Source organism: Chiroxiphia lanceolata, chromosome 1 (genome assembly GCF_009829145.1).
Source record: "Chiroxiphia lanceolata isolate bChiLan1 chromosome 1, bChiLan1.pri, whole genome shotgun sequence".
Taxonomy (NCBI): Eukaryota; Metazoa; Chordata; class Aves; order Passeriformes; family Pipridae; genus Chiroxiphia; species Chiroxiphia lanceolata.
Window position 1 is genome coordinate 43230058 of NC_045637.1, and position 23527 is coordinate 43253584.

Here is a 23527-nt window from a genome sequence, read left to right on the forward strand (position 1 = left end):
AGAGCATTTCTCACCCTGCATATCACATATTTTAACCCTACCATTTAACGAGCCTGTCTCATGTACCTTCATATGTTACTTGGCTGCCAGTTGTATGCATTGACTGGACACCTCAGTTTTAAAGTGCTGTGCATTCTCTGTGGTACTACAAAAGCAACATTATTGATAACAAAGACAAGTTCCAAAAGGGAAAACAGAAGAACATCCAACTATAAATCTTTGATTTATAGGAGACTCAAAGCTGCATGATTCAAATACCAGAAATTCACTTTCAGGAATTTTGGCAAGTTTGTATAACCAATAAATTGTTACTAGTTTTCCTTGGTATTTGTTATAACATTAATAGTAGTGGATTTCTTCATACATGTTTGATTTTAATATCCAGATCTGTGCGAATCCCTCTGCTGTTTAACAGAACAAAATTAAACATCAATTATGAAGTCAAAGAAGGAAATCTAAAACATTTTCCTTTTTACTAGGCAGATACTCAGAGGCTGAAGATTTAGTCTTCACTGAAAGGCTTTGCCAGCATAACTGCTGTTAATGGTTATGACATTTTTTCTTTGAGTGGCATAGGCAGAGCATGACAAAAGCATTCTTGACATCCATCTTTCACATCTGATTTTATGTATATCTTCCACAAACTTGGTATCTTATTTTGTCTCGCAAGCATTTAAATTAATGAATTTTGTAATCACTGAGCAGTTGAAGATACACAAATCTGGGCTACAATGCCACATGTTTAGATACTACAGCTTTTAAGCATCTCTTCTCCAGAAAGGATCTGGAGAAGCAAAAGCTCTGATTATTTTTTCCTGAAGATGAACATGGGCTCAAAAAGAAGTGACAAAGCCTAAGAATACATGCGTGGCCTTGAATCTGGGGGCAGTTCATCAGCATCAGGGCTCTGTAGCACCAGCTGGAGCCTCAGCCTCTCCTGCACTGGGAAAGACATCAGGTCCTTCCTGGTGATCACGCTAACCACTCGGTTCTGCAGGTCAGCAGTGAGGTGGCACAGCCCCAGGGTGTGAAAGATGACACAGCTGCACTGCAGTGAGAAATGAGCTCCGACTGACATTGAATATTTGTTTATGTGTGACTTCTGTAAGGCAAAGAGAGAAGACAAAAGTACAAGCACTCCCACTGCCACAAGGGTGGGAAGGAGAGGCAGAGGAAGGAGGCCAGGGAGACAGGTAGCAGGCTTGAGGGACAGGAGCCAATAAGAACATGGATTCTTCTCTCCCTGCTCCCCATCCCAAATTATGCCTAAAACATCAGGAAATACCATAGTAAAAAAGCACTTTCTTTTTTTGGTAAACCACCAGGTTCACTCTAAGTAAACTATTACAACTGGAATGTACCCAAATTTCACAGGCTAGAAAAGTAAAGTTGAGGTACATTGATATGGTCTAAGTTTTTACTTGGAAACAGTCAGTGACCCCAAGGTTTATTAAGTCTCAAGATTTTTTTTATAGCTGCTACTCATTACACAGCCATTTATGATATCCTATAATATTTCACAGTAAATGCTTATAAAAAATCAATTCACATAGAAACAGGCTGCAAGGAAGAGGACAAAGAGAACAATCACATGGCTCTGAGAAGAAGAGGTACTAAACTCTGGTCACTGAAAACCATAAGGGCTATAATGCTTTCTTGATAGGAACAAAGCTAAAGACCATTTTATTGTTAACTAAGCTGGTCTGTATAGATTATATAGTGGTTCAGTAAGTTTTTACTTTTTCCATAATTCCACAGTATCCTTCTTATGACTTGACCAGTTCTATCAAAGAAGGTGTATTATGCTTCCCAAGTGTATGCTTCCCTAGACAGAGTAAAACTGAAACAAAGACTTGACAAAATAATATAAATAAATGCAGAGAGTAGAAGGACACATCTCTTCTCCCTTTTTCATTTACAGGACAGACAAGACATTCAAAGACATAAGGAGGAAAAGAAAAGTAAAAAGATTTTCTCTTTCCATACCGCATATAATTTTGCTGTGGAACTCACTGCCACAGGAAATCATTACATCCAAGAACTTCACAATGGGTACTTACATGGATATCAGAAACAGAGCTTTCATGAGTGATAGTAACAAGCTGTTGAAAGGGACACTTAACTTTGTGCTTCAGGAATCATATCAGATACTAAAAAGTTAGGTATCGATATGAAACCTCATTGGGTTCCATAAGTTTCTCATAATAAAAAGTTGTGTGGCCCAATGGCACAAGCACTGGACTGGGCCTCAGCTGAGCTGGCATCTACTCCCATGTATGACCTCCTTCTGAACTTCAGAAATCATGTGTCCTCTCTCCACCTCAGTTTTCCCATCTATTAAAAGGAAACTCTTAATCCAAACTAGATAATGGATATTAGGAGCATTATCGGGTTTTGTAACTTTTCTCTCCTTCTAGCTATTCTCAAAGCAAGAGATTTAGACCAGATGGATCTTGAACTCAGCCCTATCTTATTTACACATAAGTAAACAGGAGCAGATTTTATATCTTTTTAAATAAAACCCATCTGAATTAGGCTTCCTGGCCTGGATTTCTCAGTGCCTCCCCACCTCAGCTTCAGTGACTGGAAATTCACTGAGGCAGAAACTACATTTATTTTGTTTATAACATATTTATTTTAGGCCTTATTTAGTATACTAAAATATTATTGCTTTTGGACCCGGTATTTTAGTAGTGTATTTAGGAAATAAATGTGGCAATGTCATAGCAGGGATTAAAAAAAAAAAAAAAAAAGAAAAAGGAAAGAAATTTAGTTTTATTTATAATTTGATGTATAGGCACTGTACTGTAATGGAGTCTAAATCTCAAAAGTGTTGCTTTATATTTGCTTTATAGGACTGTAAGAGCCAAATAATGACATTTAAATGATCTATTCCATTAACATTGTATCATTTTGTCAATCTGGAATGTATTTTAATCAAAAGCCCCCTTGAAATGGTCTCCTTTGTTGTATTTTCTTTTTGGCTCATTTTATCAACATCTGTTATGTTTATACAATATGAATTAAAACTTTGGAATGCTGTTTGTACTCAGCTACTTTTGCTGAGAATGTAATGTCGGAGGATTGGCAGTGTTTATGTAAATCAGTGCAGCTGACACAGCCATCATAAACAAATGAGAAAATATAACAAACACATTGTTCATGGAGGAAATGTTTGTTTTTAGAGTTGGCTTCAGTCTTACCAGATTGATGAAGAGTTGCTGATACCGGGGATCTGTAGTGAAGCGATTCAGCAGCATGGTTAGGCACGACAGACTGGGCAGCTTCTCCACTGTTATCTGGAACAGGCAAGAACTCATTTCTCTTTCCTTCTGTGCAGCATATTAGAACCCAGGGTTCAAAAGCTTCCCAGTTTGACTCCTAACAAAAAGATTTCTAGCAGAGCTACACTGGTAGAGCTTGTCCAAACTTTATAAATTCTTTTGCCAATAAGGCTTAAATTAGCAATTTAAATTATAACACTCTTTAGTTACAAAAATATGTTTTTCCCTTACTGTAACTGTATCTCTGTTAAGACATTGTAAGCTGTATTGGCTTAGGGGTGAGGTTTTTCATGCTGTTAAAATTCACACACCAAGTGGTAATTATATGATAGCATAGGACAGGAAAATGCAGCAAAACTCGTATCAGCCATCAGCTGAGCTTCAACCATTTTCCATAGGAATACCTATTAGTGTCCTGGCACCTCATCGTACATAATTGCCATGCTCCTTCTTAACATTAATATGCCAGCCACATTCCCATGTGCAGACCAAGTTTCAGTAATACATGATGACTTTCTAGTCTGTATAAATTGCTCAAAACTACATTGCTAGTCTTGCCTTAGTAACACATGATTTTCTTCCACCACGCTTAATGTTTACTACTCCTAAAAGTCCTTTGGTCATGTATCAAAGAGAAGAATGTTACATGCTTTTCAAGTTTGAAAGCTTTTATAAACACTCATCATTCAGAGAGGTGCTATCGCGTAGTGAATTAAATATTATAACAATTCTGCTATCCATAGAGAAGTTGAGAAAGAGAAGATTGGAACAGCCTATCTGAGCAAGGTAATTCTTTGCCAGCAGTCTCGCACAACTTCCAGCCTCTGAGTGGCATTACAGTTTATGAGAGCTGTCCCTGAAAGGTCTCTGGTCATCCTTAAATTTACATTGTACCTGTAAATTTAAATTTAAATGTAAATTTAAATTTAAATTGATCACTTCTTTATCTCAACCACATATATTACATAATTTCTTCATTCATGGAGTACTCATCCTAAATTATCCAAACATGCATGCTTATTAGACAAGAAAAGAACTGAAAGAAAACAGAGTACCTTCTCATTGGAGAGAGGATGAGAGGAGGAGAAGGAATGTCACCTTCTAAGATGTGTTTATTCTCCAGCAGCATGCACAGCTCTAACCAAAGGTTAGAGAAGATGACCATGTTCATTATAATGGGTGAATTTTAAAAAGAAAGTCCACAATGCTTTAGCATCAGAGATATGATGGCACCACAAGTACTGTGTGTGGTTTGGGGCTCCTGATATTAGAAGGACATCAGACTATTAGAGTGTGTCCAGGGGAGTGCAACCAGTGTAGTAAAAGGACAAGATGTAGGAGGAGTGGCTGAGGCCACTTGGTTAGTTCAGCTTGGAAAAGAGACGGCTGAGGGGTGACCCCATCACAGTTTACAACTTCCCCAAGGTGTGTAGCAGAGAGGGAGGTGCTGATCTCCTCTGATGACCAGCGATAGGACATGAGGAAAAGGAATGAAGCTGCATCAGAAGTTCAGGTTGGACATTAGGAAAAGGTTCTTCACTGAGAGGATGGTTGGCCACTGGAACAGGCTTCCAAGGGAAGTCGTGACGGCTCTTAGCCATATGGTTTAGTTTTAGGTAGTCCTTGAGGTACAGGGAGTTGGACTTGATAATCCTTATGGGTCCCTTACAACTTGACATATTCTCTGATTCTAAAGTATTAGTGGGATGACCACATATTTGACTTCCCTAAACTTCTATCCTCAATAGCAGCCTCACACAGGTGTTTTTCTGATTTAGGTTTGGATAAATAGATCAAAAGATGCCACCTATCCTACATATTCTTCCTGACCTTGATCAACCTGCTTGGCAGGACCAGCTCATACACTCTCTAGTTTGCACCCAATGAGACAATACCAGTAGTAAGCAAACACAATTATCTGGATAAAGGTAGATAGACTGTTGTTCCTTCCCTCATCCTTCTTCAGCAAAATCTACATTAAAACAAGACTGCAAAAAATTAATGTCATATTTTAAATTATCAGTGAAACCTTCTCTCACAATACTGCACTCTATAGTTCACTAAGACATTTAATGTTATTGTTGACTGTCATGTGAAAATTGATATCTTTATCAATTATTATATAATTTCAAACATTTCTTTAAAGTTCCAGCCTTCTGCATTGCACATATAAAGACCTGACAAACAATATACTTTAAATTATCATTTATATCTTAGTGTTTCCTTGCTACATTCACACACATACCCACACACTCCATCCTTATGATCCACTTCCAGACTCTCAACTTATATTTTGACAACAAACACCTTGGGGATCACCACAAATCTTTTTGGTTTGTAACATACTTAACATCGTGTTAGCCCTATTCTGTTATTACAACTAGGACCTACTACAGTAGTACAGAGCTGTGCAACACACTGAGGAATGATGTGCCTGAGGAACCCAGAGGAGAGCAGATACATAATCTTTTTAGGGCATTAGAAAAATATAACTGACATAAAAAGTGGATTTTGTGACTGGAACAGCAAGTATAACCTATGAATTTTTCAAAAAAATATTTCTGTATCCAAAAATATTGATTTGTTCAAACCAAAACTTGTTATAGGAATTTACTAGTTTTAACATAAATGTCTCCTAGGAAAGGTTAGTCTGCTTCAGGGTGCTATTAGCACTCCACAGCAGAGGACTTCCACTAAGGTCTTTTCCAACTTTAATGACTCTATGATTCTAAGACAACATGTCTGCCTGACCCAAAAGATCACGGACAGGATACAGAAGAGCTAGGTTCAAGTCCCTTATTATGAAATGCCATTGAGCTCTCACACATGAAGAGGTAACATTAAACTAGTTTCCAATTACATTACTGCATTATTACCTTAAACTGCAGTTTCATGTTTTGTGTCTGTTATATAGTCCACCTTTTCCCCAGCTTAAAAACAAGATATTCTGTGAGAATCTTCCTCTGCATTTTAGTACAGATCTGGAACACACATATCTGAAGGAAACTATCCTATCACTTCTACCTCCTGTGATTTAGCATTGTAGACAGTCCCCTTTCTCCTGAAATAGTCCGCCGTTGCACTATGTAGTCTCAAAATCTGCATTTTGTCAATGCAAACTTGGCTTTGGTCTGTCATCTAAGGTTTTCATTGAGATTTTTATAAATAAGTATGCCTGTGGCTGGGATATAGGTATCATCACTTTACAAGTGAAGATCTGCGTGTGAGTATAACTTGTGGAAAAACATCAGTTCTGAAGGAAATTAGCGGCACAGCCAGAAATACCAGGAGTCTGTCACCTGCTCCTACCTTTAAAGCACATCCCGTTCACGGGACAAAGAAGGAATTCAGTATCTTTCCTAAATATTGAAGCTTTATTTGTCTCAATTTAATATCTGACTGGCTTTGATTTTCACAAAATCTCTTTCAGATTACTAAGGTGAGTGCAACACTGTAGCAGAGCTACCTGCTGAGAAAACTCCACTGAGGAAATACTTTATCCTGGGCTCACATCTCGCCTCCAGGGAAAGTCACCACCTTGCCCTGAGCCTCTTGCCACGTGCATGCCAACACATGGGCATGTTGCTAAACAATTCATGGACTTGAGTTTGAGGACAATGATGAGAATAAACTAAAAGGAATAGTTATAGGCATGCTACAACAGGCAACATCTATTCCCTTCAGGATATATTTGGAAGAGGAAAGGGAAGAAAACACAATATACTCATAATATATTCACTACAGCAGAGGATATAGAGAAGAAATTAATCCAGTCATGCCTTATGAATTATCTTTTGTGCATTACACACTTTGTTCTGCAGGACTCTCTAAAGGGTCACACTTTATGGTCTTTCACAAAAAGGTCTGTAATCATTCTAAGTGAGATATAAATACATAGATGTAAATTCTGCCCCCAGATCACCATGCACAGCTCCAAGAAGTCTATTTCAAGAATGATCGCTGGGCCAGGAATACTCTCAAGACTTTAATCCTAACATGAATATATAGACGGCAAGTGTGAAAGTTATGATCCACCCTGACCCTCAGATAGACTCTATTCTCAAATCCAAAACACTGTTCAGGTCTGTCTGTAGTCCAGACTTCACCATTTTCCACTTGAATATGATATTGGAATTATGAAAACAGTAACATTCACCATGAGCTGAAAGAGCTCATCACCAGTGGTTTGTTGGCTGGTTTTCGCAGCTTGCAATTTGCTTGGCACTGCTCTTAACTTAACCCAGCAGGGAGTCACTTAACAGGACTTGGGGAAGTGTGAGAGAAATTTGGCTAGTCAAAGCACACGCAAACACAATGAAGGAAATCATTGGAACATTTCTGATAAGAATCCAAGCCTATTAAAAACTGCCATATTCAGGAGAAAAATGAACATACATTATTTCACTTGGACTTCCAGAAGTCATGCTTCAGAGGTATAACAACATCATTCTTTGATGTTACATACAACATCCTTCCTATCACATCATCAAGCCTTAGAAAGCAGACCAAACATGTTTCTTGCACTATTTTGTGAGGTTTAACAGGAAGTGCTAGGATTCAGACTTGGACTCTGCAATTGTTCGTTTACTCTTTATTTATTTAAGAAGGAAGAAAACTCTTAAGTAGGGAATCTCATTTCAAAGATACCCTGGCAAGACATTGCAGTAGTTTCATATGCTCTATCTGTTATATAGCACGTATCACGAAGATACACCTAATTAAGATAACACATTATTATCCTAATATCCACATGTCAGTTTTGGCATGGAAGTCAGGAATGAAAAGTATCTGACAGCTGATTGTGTCACTCTTCTTGTCAAGATGGCCAGTTATCTGGGGAAACTATAAATTCTAAATATTGGGTGAGTGACGTAAAAGGAACTGCAACTCCAAAGTAGCTGCAAATGAACAGAAGGAAGATTAAAAGGTGGTGTGACTGGCAAAAGCATTCAGGACAGGACTGTTCTAAATTGAATGGACAAAATAACTACACAATAGGACAAGGGATGGAGGGAGGATTAAAGAACCTGAAGCATCATTTTTAGCTTACTTTAGAAAGCTGTAGGCTTATTTCTCCTGTATTAATCCACCAAAGGTACTCACACTGTCTTTATTTTTGAGCTGATTACGTCTGATATTTTGGCCAATATCCAACTCAGTCATTTCCCTGGCCTCAAATAGTATCATGCCTTTTTTTAACTTGTAAAAAAGAGTATTCTGCATATGGTGAACTAGAGAGTAGATAAGGACTAGATCATCACATATCAGGAACTGTTTTAAATCAACCAAGTCTTCATCTTACACAATAAAATGTCAGGGTTACAGGGTTGTTTCAGGTTAGGCAGCCTAAATCATTACTGTTTACTTAATATTTTGTTCCTCAGATGAAGAGGGAGCATTACATGAATTTTTGGCATTTTACCTAGAAGATGATATAAAGGTCATTATCAAGTACTAGACTGAGGTTTTCCAGAGCAAAGATCAAACCCTGTCCATGCCACAGTCTTTCAAAGGATGCTGAATAAACATTTAATCTCTGTACCTCAGTTTTCAAATCTACAAAACAGGGATTTCTTTCACCTCACAGCTATGTTTTGAGGCTACTATTCATTACTTAAGTTGCCAGCTGTCTGGTTTTATGGGCAACATCATTAGTGTAAGTGAGCAGACAGTAAGTCCGCAGCCTTAACATGAAAATGCAAAGGCAGCTGTTAATAAATTGCAAATGCAAACTTAGTTTTCAAATCTACAGAAAGGCTAGACTTTAGAAAAGAATGAAGACTTAAAATCAGATTTGCATTTCCCTATAATCTGGCTTGCAACTAGGCAGACTTTCAATTTCAGAGGAGCCTACCGCACATTTAAGCGACAGGACAAGTATGTGATCAGTCTTTCCATTCACACACCAGTTTTCCCCATGACTATATTTGATTTCGACATTTAACAACACTCTGCACTTGCCTAAAAGCCACCCACATGCTGCAGCATGGCTGCATACGTTTTTAATTTGGCTTTTTGTGTTAGCACACAGCCTCTGCAACACTCCAGTTTTCCCTCCAAAGGGCTCCATCATGAAGTCCTACAGCACCTGCACAATTATTTGTACGGCCTAACAGGTCTACTAATTTTAAAAGTATCATATAATGCTGTTTTTTGGAATAAACTTTTCGCACTTCAGATATGAAATAAAACCACTGCCACAGACTCTATAAACCTTCCTCCATCTGTGTTATTCATGAACTGCAGTGCCCCAGGATCCTGACAATACATGGGAGGATCATAACGTCAAGGGCTCTTGTTGAAAGTGCTGGATTCCATTTATTTTAATAGGCAAGATTACTGTATAGTGTATCATTGAAATTAACTAGATCAGCTTTTCAAAAGCAGGAGTCCAGACAGTAAAAGCAAACAATGTGCTGACAGACTCTACCCTCTAATATGAAAATCAAGTAATCACAAAGGCACTTCAATATTGTCATCAGATATTGCCGTCAGCTCCCTAGTTTGCACACCTAAAAACAGTTTTCAAGTCCCCAGCGTGCTTCCCCTCCCCTTTTTTCTCCTTTGCTGGCTGAGTTCAGACGAAGCCATCAAACCACTGCCAAAGGTATCTGTAGCTTCGATCAGACCTGGTTGAATCACCATTGCCCAGAACTTACAACAAAGGCATGGGGAGGAGGAAGGGGGAAAGCTGACCACGATCCTCTAGTAAGAAACAAAAGCTCATTTTTATCTCCATTTATTCCATGAACTTTGCAGACTTCTGTGTTTGATTGAGTAACTTTGCATTCCTGTGATCTAAACTTAGCAATCTCTCCACGACGGTGCCAGAAGGAAAAGGCTCTCCAAAAATCTTTCAAATTCGTATCAGTTATTTTGAGAGTGCCAACAGCAAGGCTGTCACAATATTAAGGTAGATATCACTAAGCTCAGTAATTAATTTATGAATTAAATGTTTCAGGTCTCCATTCATCTTTAGCTTTCTTTTCCCTAAGCTGTTGCACTGCATCACTACTGAAGGCAAGTACCTCTCCTCTTGCTAAGGAAAATAAAAGTATTACCTTATTAAAGCAGTGTGTGAGAACTCTCCGCACACATGTGCACACACACGCCTTGAGAGTAGTGTTTCATTAGTCCCAACTGGGAGTGCAGATTAAAGAAAAATGCCAGAAACCATACCTACAGTGTGACATATCTATGATATGTTGCAATGCTTGATATGTGCTGTGGGAAAGGAGATCTATATGCTATGCTCAGTTTCACTGAAGTGCTTGGCAGAAAGCACTCTTCACTGGACTGACCAGAGGCGAGTCATACCTAATAAACTGCCATAAAATACACATACACACACCACTTTGAATCATTGATTTTGCTGCTAAAGGATGTTACTGTGTATTACAGCTTTAAGTTTTCAACTTTGTCATATTTTCTAAACTCTGATCTCTTCAATTTACTTTCAGTTATGTGACATTCCCCCTTAGCAGAGTGAAAGCATGCATTAGCTAAACAATGTGGTTTGGATTTAGCGTTCCCATGCATCATTGTGAAAATGTTTGTCTCAGCAATAGTGTCATTATTGTTACTGGGAACAGCTGCTCTAACATATCTTCTGAAAGCAGAGTATCTCCCTTCCCATACCAGTTTACAAGCAGGGAAATTAAAGCAGGACCATCGAGTAGAAGGTTCATGAGCACACTCTGTTCTGTACCTGGCTTCCTCCTACCACAAAGGAAACAGAAAGTGCAGCAGTGCAGCAAGAACAGCAGCAAAATAAATATTGCAAACAGAAATGTAGTTTGGCTCCCTCCTCTGGCAGTTCTTCTGGATCCAGACCAGAGACTAACCTGAGACAGAAATCCTCCTCTCTCAGGTGCAGCTCTCTGGCAGTTTGGCTCCATTAGACATGACATCCTTGGAGCAAGAATTGGATCAGGGAGTTAGCTGCTGATCAAGCGGATGTTTAATATCTCCCTTGAGTTTCTGAAGTGGAAAGATGTAACCCTCAGCGTTCTTGCCAGTGCTCCCAGCCTAACTGAAGTCAGTTTCCACATCCAGCTCTATGTGAGCAATGGGGTCCCGCTGGGGTAGCTGGGAGCATCCCAGCAGCAATGCTGTGCTCTGCAGGCCCGTGCAGCTTGGCTCAGGCCAGCTGGACATTTTTAATGAAAACTGACAAAACACATTTGTGTGATTACACAGAGGAGCAGTCTTTAACTTACCTTTCAGAACAAGATCTTCAGAAGTAATTAGGTTTTATTTTAAGATGGATAAAATCTGTTTTCCAGGGTATTAAACCTTTGGAAATGTCTTTGGATGGGAAGCCATGTTTTCAGTCAGTAGGCGTTTCTGCAAGTCCAACCTTTAGGAACATTTTAGCTACATGAAGACCACAGCTTTTGGATATATTCTGTTTCTTGAAAGGATCTTATATTCCCAACTATGTTCTGAAAATGCAAATTAAGCACTATGAATACTTCATTTGTATCAAACATACTTAATTTGAGTAAGGCAATTACATAGTCAATACAGTCTCACGTAGCATATCAATAATCTGCAATCATAGAATCACAGAATGGCACAGACATCTTCCATAGACCAAATTGCTCAAAGCCCCCTCCAGCCTGGCCTTGAACACTTCCAGGGATGGGGCATCCACAGCTTTTTTGGACAACCTGTTCCAACCCTAATAAAACAGTTCAAACAAACATGGTAAACTACAAGGATTTTTGACAACTTTACCTACAATATTTTTATTGAAATTTCTTTTTGGCCCCAAATTAACAATTTTGATCAACCACAAATGCTGAAGTTTCAGTAAACTTGATGGGTGGGAAGAGATGGGGTTTCCTAGGTGACAAAATACACACAAAAATGCAGGCACAATGCCAAAAATGTCACATCCCATACACAACTAGCATAAAACCAAGTTTTACCCATTTCTGCTTAGACAGTTATAGTGTCTACAGTCTGCTTACCATCAGAGATATTGCGGTTTCTGCATAATTACTTTATCCCAATCAAATTAAATCAAGAAAAAAAAAATTCCTTCAGCTAAAAGATAGACAAACAGAATGCAGAGTAATGGCTAACAGCTGTGTAGGTAAGAGTGCAGAGGCAAACACAGGGAATCCAGCACTCAGCCTTACAACAGGAGAGAGCTACGTAGGGTACAGATCTGAGAACTCCAGGTGTGAACAAAATGGCTTATTTCTTAAGGTGAAATTCCCAAACAGGCTACTCAGTTGTATTTGTCAACCTAGTAGTTTCTCCAGGAAAATTGTCTCACAGCTGTGTTCAAGGCAGAAATTAAGGTTGCTGTGCAGCACTCCAGCTTCTGACTCTCTGCACCATTTCTCCTCAAAGGACATGGAGGGGACAGATCCTAGTCTAACAAGACATCAACATCCACCTGCTTTTCTTCAATGAATACCAGGAGGATTTAAGCACAATACAGAAAAGCTGCTCCTTAATTTTCCTTGACAAAACAGAAGTAAAGGCAAAAAAAGTGACCATCACCAGTAGAGTCCCTGGGAAGGATGTGGTATTCGTCAGTCACAAATATGCAGGAAACCTACATAAAATAAGGGACAAAGAGCATCTCAGAAAAAAAGCACTTATGTAGAGAGCATGTTGTCATCCATTACACACACATGTGGAGGGAAGGGATCATGGATGGGAGGATGCACATCATGGCAGCAAAGGCATTGCTGCTGACCATGGAGTACCATTGCCCTCCATGTTATATCTCAAACATGTCCACAGCCAGGGAAAAGAAATTCATTACCTACTGACTCTCTCCTCAAATCCTCCGTGTCTTCTGGTTTTATTGTCGTTTACATTATAAAGTAACCTCTGGCAAAGAAGTTGGAGCAGCAAAACACAAGTGATGATATGTCTAATCTCTTCATCATGTCAAAGAACCACTTCATTGCCCCACAATGGCCCTACACCAATACATTTTAACATATGTGGAAATGAAAATAAAAATAGCTCTTTTTTCGATTTTGGTCTCATAGAAATTAGGCAGAAGCATAACTCTATCTTTTCCCTCTGGAGTAGGATCTGGAGCTGCAGACTAGGGCAGTCAAGACAGAAGAGAGCCAAGGGACCTCCCAACAACTCCTCAATACACATTTACAGCCTCATGCAGTTTCTCTGGCAGAAAAATCCTGGGAAGGAAGGCAGTGGTCCTATCCTCAGGTCACTCTGAAGAATGAATTCCACCTAGCCAGGAGGGCATGCCATTTAGGGCATGACATTTATAGCTCTCAGTGGGCTCCAGGCTAACACATTCATAAAAGCCCAGCTCCCTTCCTGCAGTCACTGGGGGGCAGCAGGGGAGGCATTTCAGCTGCAGTGAAAAAGAATAGCCTGTTTTATTCTGATGTGCAAGTATCATCACTACTGTGGGAGAAATGAAGGGGGTCAGCCAGTCCCTCAAACCTCTGCGCTGCACACCGTAAGTCAATCATCCCCACCAGCCACACGTTCCTCATATTGAGCTCTGTGAGGGTTTCCCAGACATGCACAGAGCTCTGCCTATGGCAAAGTGTCAAATGTATTACTCTAAGGAGATCTTTGTTTTGGAAACTTGCTTCTCAACTACAGTTTGCTTCCTCTTTAACAGTTTTAAAGCCAAGGAGTTTTCTTTAGTAGTTGCTTTTGTTTTTAGTTTCTACTGCTTGCTCAGCTGAGGAAGATAACAGCTTCAGATTTAGGTCACCCATAGAAAAACATGTCTGGTGATCTCATCTTGATCCCCAGTGGGTAGCCATCCAGATCACAAAGAGCAGGAGAAAAATTTGGCCCCACTAAGCAGATCTGGAAGATTGGGGCGGGGGGGGCAGGTGTTTGTGTTTTCTTTAATAAAGTTGGAATATCTGGGTGTTTGCTACAGGCCAACACTAAGGTGCATTTGTAGGCTCGTGCAAGTTCCAGCCAACATTGCTTGGCCACAGTCCTTGCTTTTGTAAGAACTGACATTGACCTTTTCTCTTCAAAGGGTCAGAATCATTCATTCGTATGTGTTACAAAACATAACAGCACTTTGTCCTTGTACAGCAACTCTCATCGCTACAGTTTCCAAGTGTGGGCAGGTACTGAATAACTTTTACATTTGGACCAAATTTAGTGTTTCATCCATGCTTATTTCATGACAAAAAAATGGCACAGAAAAACACATAAATGAGAAACAGTATCAAAAAATTATGAGCTGCTGCTGCCTTCATGCAAGCTTGGCAGATTGTTTGCTTCTTTCCCTTCATTAGCTAGTTGCCCCATTCTTTCTAACCTAATAACAACATTTTTGCATTAGAGGAAAAAGAAGGGGAAAAAAGGAAAAAAAAAACCAAACCAAACAAACAAACAAAAAAAACCAACCAAACAAAAAAAACCAAACCAAAAACAAAAACCAAAACCCAAACCAAACCATACAAAAAAAAAAAACCACACACACACACACACTTGAGAATCAATAATTATGTCCAAGGCAACTCTCAAGAAAAAAATCATGGCAATTATTTTTTGCATCTTCCCCAAGCTACCTTTTTAAAGTACACCAGTACTTTAAAACAGTCAAGCCACATATCCTTCACTTTAACATTACCGATGTACAAGATGGAAAAATAACTTATCGTTGTTCTGCCTGCAGTCATGTCACCTCCATATGGGATTTCATTGGATCCCATAGGATAAGAGGTTGAACAGCACCCTTCTCCTTTAAGGACTTCACAGCATTTGTCATCTTGGTCTTAAGAGTTACATGCTGCAAGAACTGCAATTTTATGAGTAAGACAGAAAACCCAAACCCTAACTGCTTATGGTTATGAATACATTAATTCCATGACACATTACATTTCTGGAGGTTTGTTTCACAAGATGGCTGCAGAACATTCCCTTCCTAGTGTTGGTGAGAACAGCAGAACAGTAAAGTCACTTATGGTCCCTGCTGGGGAGAAGGCACTCAGAACTCATCATGCAAGTACTCAAGCCACTGAGCACACCCTGGGGCAAGAAGAGGTGTTGTCAGAGCACCCAGAGCACAATGCTTGCTCCCAGACAACTATTCTGTATGGGTTTCACTGGAGTGAGCAACCGACCGGCCAAAAAAGCCATTTGCTGCTTCTTTGTAAACCATTTAAAATATTATCTTGGTTTTATTCAAAGCAATCTAACAACTCATTTATGCTGAAAGTGTTAGGGAAACAAACTTCTTCCTTCATCTCTTCTAAAAGGCTCTAACAGAATGTATCATAAAAGAGCTCTGAGGATTAAGCAAACCACAAGCCTGCCAGAATTGTCAGGGAGCATCAACTTTTCTCTTAAAAGCACCTCTCTTTTGGATGTCCTAGTGATCAGCCTTCTGTTCCCCCTTTTTGCTTCCTTCCACAACACTTTGCTCTGTATTACAAAGCACAACAGCGTTTTACATGAGCTCAGCACACTCATCAGCAGCCTGGGACACTCCCTGCAAGGGGATTCAGTGAATTAATAAGGAAATTATGAGACTGTAAATGGAATTTAAAAGAAACTTTGGCTGTATCAGTTGTTAGTGTGCTTTCTAGTTTTATTGCCATGGACAGCTGAGAACTAAAAAAAGCACACTAGTTTATGTTCTATAATATCTTCAGATTGGTACACACTGCAGACTATCACTCAGACATTTGGGGTTGAGTGCCTTAGCATATTTTGTATTAATTATGTTTATGATAGAATTACTGTGTAAGGGAATAAGTATACAATACTGCACTTATTGATGTCATTACCCCTGCAGGCCACTGCAACCCAAAAAATTCCCACTGTACAATTCTCATTTGTCTTCCTAAAAGGTTTATACAAACTGCTTCACTTGTCACTGAAGCAAGTGCACAATTTTTATTAATATTCACTCTTATTCACTATATTCCCATCTCCACGGTCCAAAAGAGCAGCACCACATTGTTAATAGGTAAGTTAGTGTGAACCAGCTGCCGGTAGTTCATGCTTGGAAATTTTTTATAAAGCAGGCAAGCAGACAAGTCCTAACCAAATTTGCACTGATGATGCACAGATAGCTTTTTACGCTATCCAGATCAATAGAAGAAAATACTTTTATCCTTGTTTGCTCACAGGTAGATCCCAAATGACATGTAGTTAAGACATTAAAACAGAAGTGGATAAAAAACAAATTGTGTACAAGAAATGGTGTAAAGTAGTACCAGCCATTCAGGATAAAAGACACTATGAAAATTATGGAAAATTATTGTATTACAAAACAAAACCAGCCACGTGTTTTTATTACACATGGCCAGTTTTATTGTTGTTGGCAGCATAATTCATTGGGCTTTTGCTGTGTGAACTGCAATGCAGTAGGAGTTGCATATGCATCTTCTCCTTTCCTCCAGGATGCTCAAGGTGGAAATGAAGTCACTGCCTCTCCCACTCATGACCCTCCACTCAAAAGAACAGTCTTAATATACTTTCCTGAAAGGATGAATTCACTCTTGTAGCCGTATGAAATACAGTACCATAAATACTTCATTTATCAGGAGATTTTATATGCCTTTTGAGAGTGCCCCATATGGCAAGAATTCCTTTAGTCTAATTCTTGTTTACCCTAGCATGTTACTTCCAGTGACTTTGTTGCTTATCTTGTCTGTGATATGATTTATGTTAACTCATTTCCTGTAAAAGCATACACTAATAAAATGAAAAAAATGTGAAGAAAGAGCAGGCCAGCTTTGAATTGGCATGGGAAATTGTCATAAGTAACTGCATTCAAATCCTTTTAAATTACTGTTTCAGTGAACCTTTAAGGCTCTAAAGGGCATTTTTCCCTTTTTGTACGGTTCCCATAAGATCATTTCATTGGTGCTGTTTCAATAAACCCCTGATGCACTAGGCAACGTTGTACTAGAAAGGACCTTGGTCCTTTCTTTGAAGGACACCTGCTGTTCATGCTAAAGAAGGTAGGAACAAGTTTCATATATCTGCCAAATAATCTTCACAAATAGATGCTTAAAGAAAAAAACTCTGCCAGAAACATCACACGACATCAATTTGATAATGTTTTTGCCTTTTAATAGTACCTTGGGACACCTCTGCGTGTTCTGGCTTGGGACTGCAAACCTCTGGGGATCCACCATGGCTTGTACTTGCATGAAATCAAGCCAAGAAGGCAATGTTCTCCTTCAGGTGAAGGACTCTGGCACCAGTCTCCACGACATCGCTGGCAGAGAACAATTCCAGGTTCAACCTGAAAGACACAAAGCAGACAGCCAGAAGATTATTCAGTAAACAGGAAATGAGGCGTACCCTACCATGTTAGTGTTTGATGAGTTTATAATGTGTTAGTAAATTACTTCAAGATGGAAATTAATCTGCTTTATTTGCAAATGTAAAAAAAAAAAAATGTAATTACCCAATAAAACTGCTTATCAAGCATTGCCTTGCTTTGTGTGAGATATGTGATAAACTCTTATCCTGTGCATGACTTGGTCATCCTTGACAGGATATCATAAGACTCATTTATCAATTTACATGACTTTTCACATGAAAAAAAGATTTCTAATCTGAGCTGAAATCCTCTGGAATTCTGGATGATATCAAATAGTTTAAAGTTAAGTACTTTGGAGAAATTCAGCCTTATGCATATCATTGCAATAGGGGGCTTTTTGCAGCATTAGCAGCTAGAAAGACAGCCTTTTCAAAGACAGTTCACAAATCACATACGGATTTTTCCAGTATTTTCTAACATTTTTCAGGTTCTAGGCAAAGTTTCAGGAAATGTATACATATAAAATTGAAAAACATGTACCCACTATTTCTGACACTGACTGAAATGAAAAATAAAGATACTTCCTGCAAAATTCAAGAATAATTTTATGGAATTCTAGTAGGCCAGAATCTTACAATTGAAATCAATGGACTGCTGTAGTTACAAGCTTGTTTTATAGTTTCTATTTTCAAAAAAAACCCCGAACATTAATTATTCTGACTATGACCTGGACACACCATAAGCCAGAGTCTCCTGGTCAGACACAGGCTTACACAAACCACAGAGACAACTGGAGCATACATTTGCCCACATCCTGTTTTACCAATGTACCTTTCATCTCTGTGGTAAAAGTAACTCTTTCCATATGTTGTTAATTTTTGTCCTCCCTCCTGACATACAAAAGATTGTTTTTTCAAGCGAGTTACTCTGCTGGTTTTGTGATGTGACCACCTGACTAAGCGTAACTGAGCTGAGAACACAATGCACTTCATACATGGCACCTACACAGCTGTGAGACAAGTTTTTTCTTCTAAACTGGGATGGATTTAAATGAATCCCTAAAAAGAATAGTCATATGTGCACCAAAACACGTCATACCCATCCCCAGTTATATGAAACAGACTGCAGGCAATGAAAATTTGGAACACCATCTTATTACAGATCCATGTTTCAGGGGACCAGAACACCAATTTATAGAAAAATTAGCTTCTCTGAACCACTCTTTCCTTCTGAGTTGAAATGAGCAGTAATTTATCTTGCAAATCAAAGTGGCTGAGTGCAGAATTTAGTATCAGCTAGTGAAAACAAAACCTAAAAATCCCAGAGAGATGGATTTTTTCATTCTTAATCTCACTGAGTGCTACCACTTAATGAAGTACAAGCAATGGAACTCAGAGTGAACCACAGATCCTGCTCAGGACAAGCTACTGTCAGAACTGTGCTGTTTGTTGCGTAAAACACTCCACCAGAGGAATTTTATTCTTCCTAAATGAGTAGACTCCTTTTCATCTCTGCCTCTTTTCCATCTTCATACACCAGATAAAAATCTGTATTTGTCTGCTTTAAGCTTTGTCTAGAAATACTACACACTGTACTACTATGAAAAATACTGTACCTAGCACAGTGGACCCAATGTGAAATTCATTTCACATGAATAACGATAATAGCTACTTCCTGAATTACATGAAATATGTGCAGACACCAAATGATTTTTGAATAAGGGCAATGTGAATACTGTTACATTCCAACAGATCCTTGAGTATATATCTTGAGTATATATAGCAGTACATAGGTTTTCAGTTTTTACAACTTCAGTTTTGCTCTGTTGCATAGAAAGCAAATGTTCTACATTATTGCAGAAGCCTATGAAATATCCTAATGTTGTGTCAAATCAGCCATTTGTAAAAATGCAAGGCATAGCTCATTATATGCTTCTGTGATCTCGGCTTTGTCTGGGATAATTAAGTGTGTGCATTGTCTACATCCACTATATACCTTACATTATTATCAATGACCTTCTTCACATATAAGAACACACTAAAGGCTGCCCTGATTCACTGCTCATCATCAGTGACATTTCTTTCAATGAGTCTTTTTTCTGTTGCTGTAAAGAATAACCTTGCTTTTGGGGGGTGGAGGAGACAGGCAAAAAAGTTGTTTTATGAAAGACTGTTACAAGGCCAAGGCATCTTTAAATAGAATTGGCTAAAGAAAGCCTTTATCAACATATTGCTTCTCAGGAAAACACCAAGCCAAACTGGAGTTGTATCTATGAGATCATAAGAATCAAGGATTGTTCAAGTCAGAAGGGATCTCAGCACTTGTCTGGACCAGCCTCCTGCCATGAGCTCAAACCACATGCTTGGGCATAGTCTTAAAAACCTCCAAGAATCGAGGCTGTGCAACCCCTCTGGACAGCCTGTGCCACTATCCCACTCTCCTCATGGTGAAAAGGTATTTCCTCATATTCAGTATGAAATCCCTTGTTTCAGCCTGTGCCAGTTGTTTCTTGTCCACCATGCACAGTTGTGAAGACCATGGCTCCATCTTCTCAATGATCTCCAGTAGTTACGGGGGCAGGGAGGAAGTGGCACACTGTTAGGTGCCTCCAAAGTCATCTCATCTCCAGGATAAACAAGTCCCAGTCGTACAGCCTCAAGCATGAGTGGTGATCATTCCAGTTTGTCAACATCTGCAATTCTGTTGAAAGTACATCCCATTGTGTCCTCCTGTCATTTATGGAAATGTTAAACAGGCTAGTTCTAGGGATAGACCCTGCAGTGTCTCCTTTTTAAGCCTCCACCCTCCAAGGCCAACCACCCAAAGACTTATTTTACCATCTTGCTGTTCAGCCTCTAAATTGTACCATCCTATTTTAGATACAAGAACAAGAATAAAAGACAGTGTCAAAAGCCTTGCTAGAATCAAGGAAAATAGCATCCACTGCTCCCTCCTTAACCACAAACCCATGCATTTCTGCATAGAAGGCAATCAGATCAGTCAGGCACAGTTTACCTCTGGTAAATTCATGCTAATATAACCACTTTTTCCTTCATGTGCCCAGAAATCTGTTCCAAGAGGACTCACTTGATGATTTTCCCAGTAACTGAAGCGAGGCTGATTGACCTGCAGCTCTATAAACTGAACTTTTGGTTTATCTTGAACATAGCTAAAATACTTGTAATTCTGACATCATGTGGGCATCATCCCCAAATCTTCACAGCCTTTCAAAGGTGAAAGACAGCAGCCTTGCAAAGACATTGGCCAGTTCTCTCAGCATTCTGAGACACAGCCTATCTGGTCTCATAGACTTCTATGGCTCAAGTTTTCACAAGTAATCCCTCACTCAGTCCTTGGCTGTTGCTGGTAGTTCTCCTTGAATCTTTACACTAACTTTGGAGACCTAGGAGTCCTTGTTTGTAGACAGTGAAGCAAACAAAGCATTTAATGTCTTACCTGTGGCTGCTGTCACCAAATCTTGTGTCCTCCTCCACCTACCTTCAGACCCCTAAACCTATTCTGCAGTTGCAGACCTGAGAGTGGAGGAGGAGAAATTGTTTTCTTACTGCCAGGACTCACAGGTCCCCAGCCTTCCCCATCATGGTCCCCTAGCACCCCTCCTCCTGTGTAGCTGGAGGCTCAAGCTGTTGTTAAAGGCATATTTAACATAACTTTGTCAGGATCAGCCTTCCCAGAAGCATCCAAAATCTGAAGATGGCACAGGAAACCTGCAGAAGAGCCAGAAGGAGAGTACAAATGGTGAACAGGAGCCTGTAAAGCATCCCAGGCACCTACATGTGCACTAGCCCACCAGCAGCGCCCTGCCAGCTGCCCAAGCAGTGCTCACAGCTCTCCAGGTTGTAGTGCTGCCCTTGGGGCAATTAGACAGCAAATGTACACCATGCCCAGGCACCAGCCCCTGCAGGCACATCCCCAACACTGGTGCACAACCTGCACTCCCGAAATGCACAACCATGAGCCTCCCGAAATGCCTCACAAAGACACTTTGTTCAGCTGGTGACTGTGACTGCTGCTGAATACTTGTGTTTATGCAACAAAGCCCTCGTTTTCAAAATGCAATTTCAAGCAAGGACATTCATTTACCATCTTGAAAATGCCTTTTAGTAAGGAATAACACAGATTGCTTACATTTGGATTTTATCAAGTAGATCTTTCTTACACTAATAGATTTACCTCAAGGAGAGACACAGAGCTGTAGCCACACTACAGAAATAGATCTAGCACAAATTTTTCTTTTATAGGGCATGTGAGAACATTTTCTCCCAAAACATAATTCACTACAGTAGCATAATATGTTAAAATATTAAGGCTGTTTCACCAAAGTTATGATATCCAAGTTTCAGGTTCCTTTCAAGACCACATCCATGAGACTAGATATAACATGGAACAAAGACAGTCTGCCTTATGATCTAAATAAGACAGTCATTTGGTAAAAAGCCAATATCCCTGAATGGTAATCTGTCTCGAAATGATTCATGGAAATGTAGTTCAGGCCCTGTTGCTATTAAATCCAGTGGAAGTTTTCCCACTGAAATAAATTGTTAAGGATCTAACCATAACAGATCTAATCATAACGTGGAGGTTTTCATAGACAACACAGTACAAGAGAGCTTTTCTTCAAATAGTTTTACTCTATATTTTATGTAAGTTTCAAATGATTGAAAGGACTTAAAGGCGGGTGGGAGAGAAGCATAGTCCTAATTCAAACACACATTAAGGACCAAGGTGCATGAAAACACAGGCAATGTTGCTTGCTTGGATTTATTCACAGATTTGCCCTCTTCTGGTTTAGGTTGTTACTCCCATCTTTCCCTCTGTGCACTGAGAATGTTTACCCATTGACTCGCCACAGGCCATCGTGCTTGGGACAGTCCTAGGTTTTATTTGGGCTTCTTGTAAACCACTGTTTTACTACCCTGACTGACCACTGCATCTTGTATAAATAGTTCTCAGAAAGATGTTTTGGGGGTTGCTTAATGCTTGTGGTGTGTTTTTGTCTGAGCACAGTCAGGACTGAACAACTGGGAGGACAGGCTGGTTCGTTCACTGAGGGGAACATTAGAAGATTGGAGGTCATTAAAATTACTTACCTGTGTTATAAACATTGGCAAGTATTAGAGCTATTCAGTTCTAGTCTCTACTATTTATTCATTTACTGAGACTAAGGCATTCTTTTTTTTTCTGTACATTTCATTGAGCCAGAAAAGTTGAACATATTTATTTTATAATATCCATTCTATTCCCAAACGAGCCGCACTGCTATGAAGAAATGTAGATGTTACTACATTATAAATACAGTTGATTTATATTAGCTTTTTTACTCTCTATCATCGTTAAAGTTACCTCATTGTGACCAAACTCACAACATTGCAGGAAAGTGCTTACATTTAAATACAGATTCTTTTTTTTTGGTCCTAGAAAGTCAAAAAAGATTTCTGCATACTTGTCACGGGCCCACCAATTTTCTTTTCAACAAGACATTTGGTAAAATAAAACATGAAAAAGCTTATCCAAAAGTTACATGCCAATATTGATCCCACTATAGAACAGTACATATGTACTGCAGAAATGTTAATCATGTGCAGATGACAGAATTCAGTACTTTTGCAAGTGAATTTTGAAGGGAAAAAAGTGTGTCTTTTAGTATATTCATAGAATACCACTGAGATAAATAAAGGGAAACAGAAAGGTCTAGAAGACCTCCTTACACTGGAAAAGGATACCACTTAAATTAAATTAATTTTAAAATTGATTTGTTCCACTCAGTACTAACTCCTGAAATAGACACATTTAAACTGATTTAAAGTTAAATTAAACCTATAAAATCACTGTGAATTTGATGTAAGTGCATACATGCTAGTGGTGTGCTTTTGTTCAATTAGCTCTATTGAAAATCACTCTTCAGCGGAACTTTGCATGGCAGACCAGGCCTATGACTCCTTGCTGTCTCTGTATTAGTTGAACACTA

The 23527-nt window shown here is 39.2% G+C and overlaps 1 pseudogene; it reads right to left on the reverse strand.

The window, feature by feature from the left end:
* Positions 1-853: 853 nt before the first annotated feature.
* LOC116782771 overlaps positions 854-23527 on the reverse strand; it is a 78656-nt pseudogene continuing 55982 nt past the window's right edge.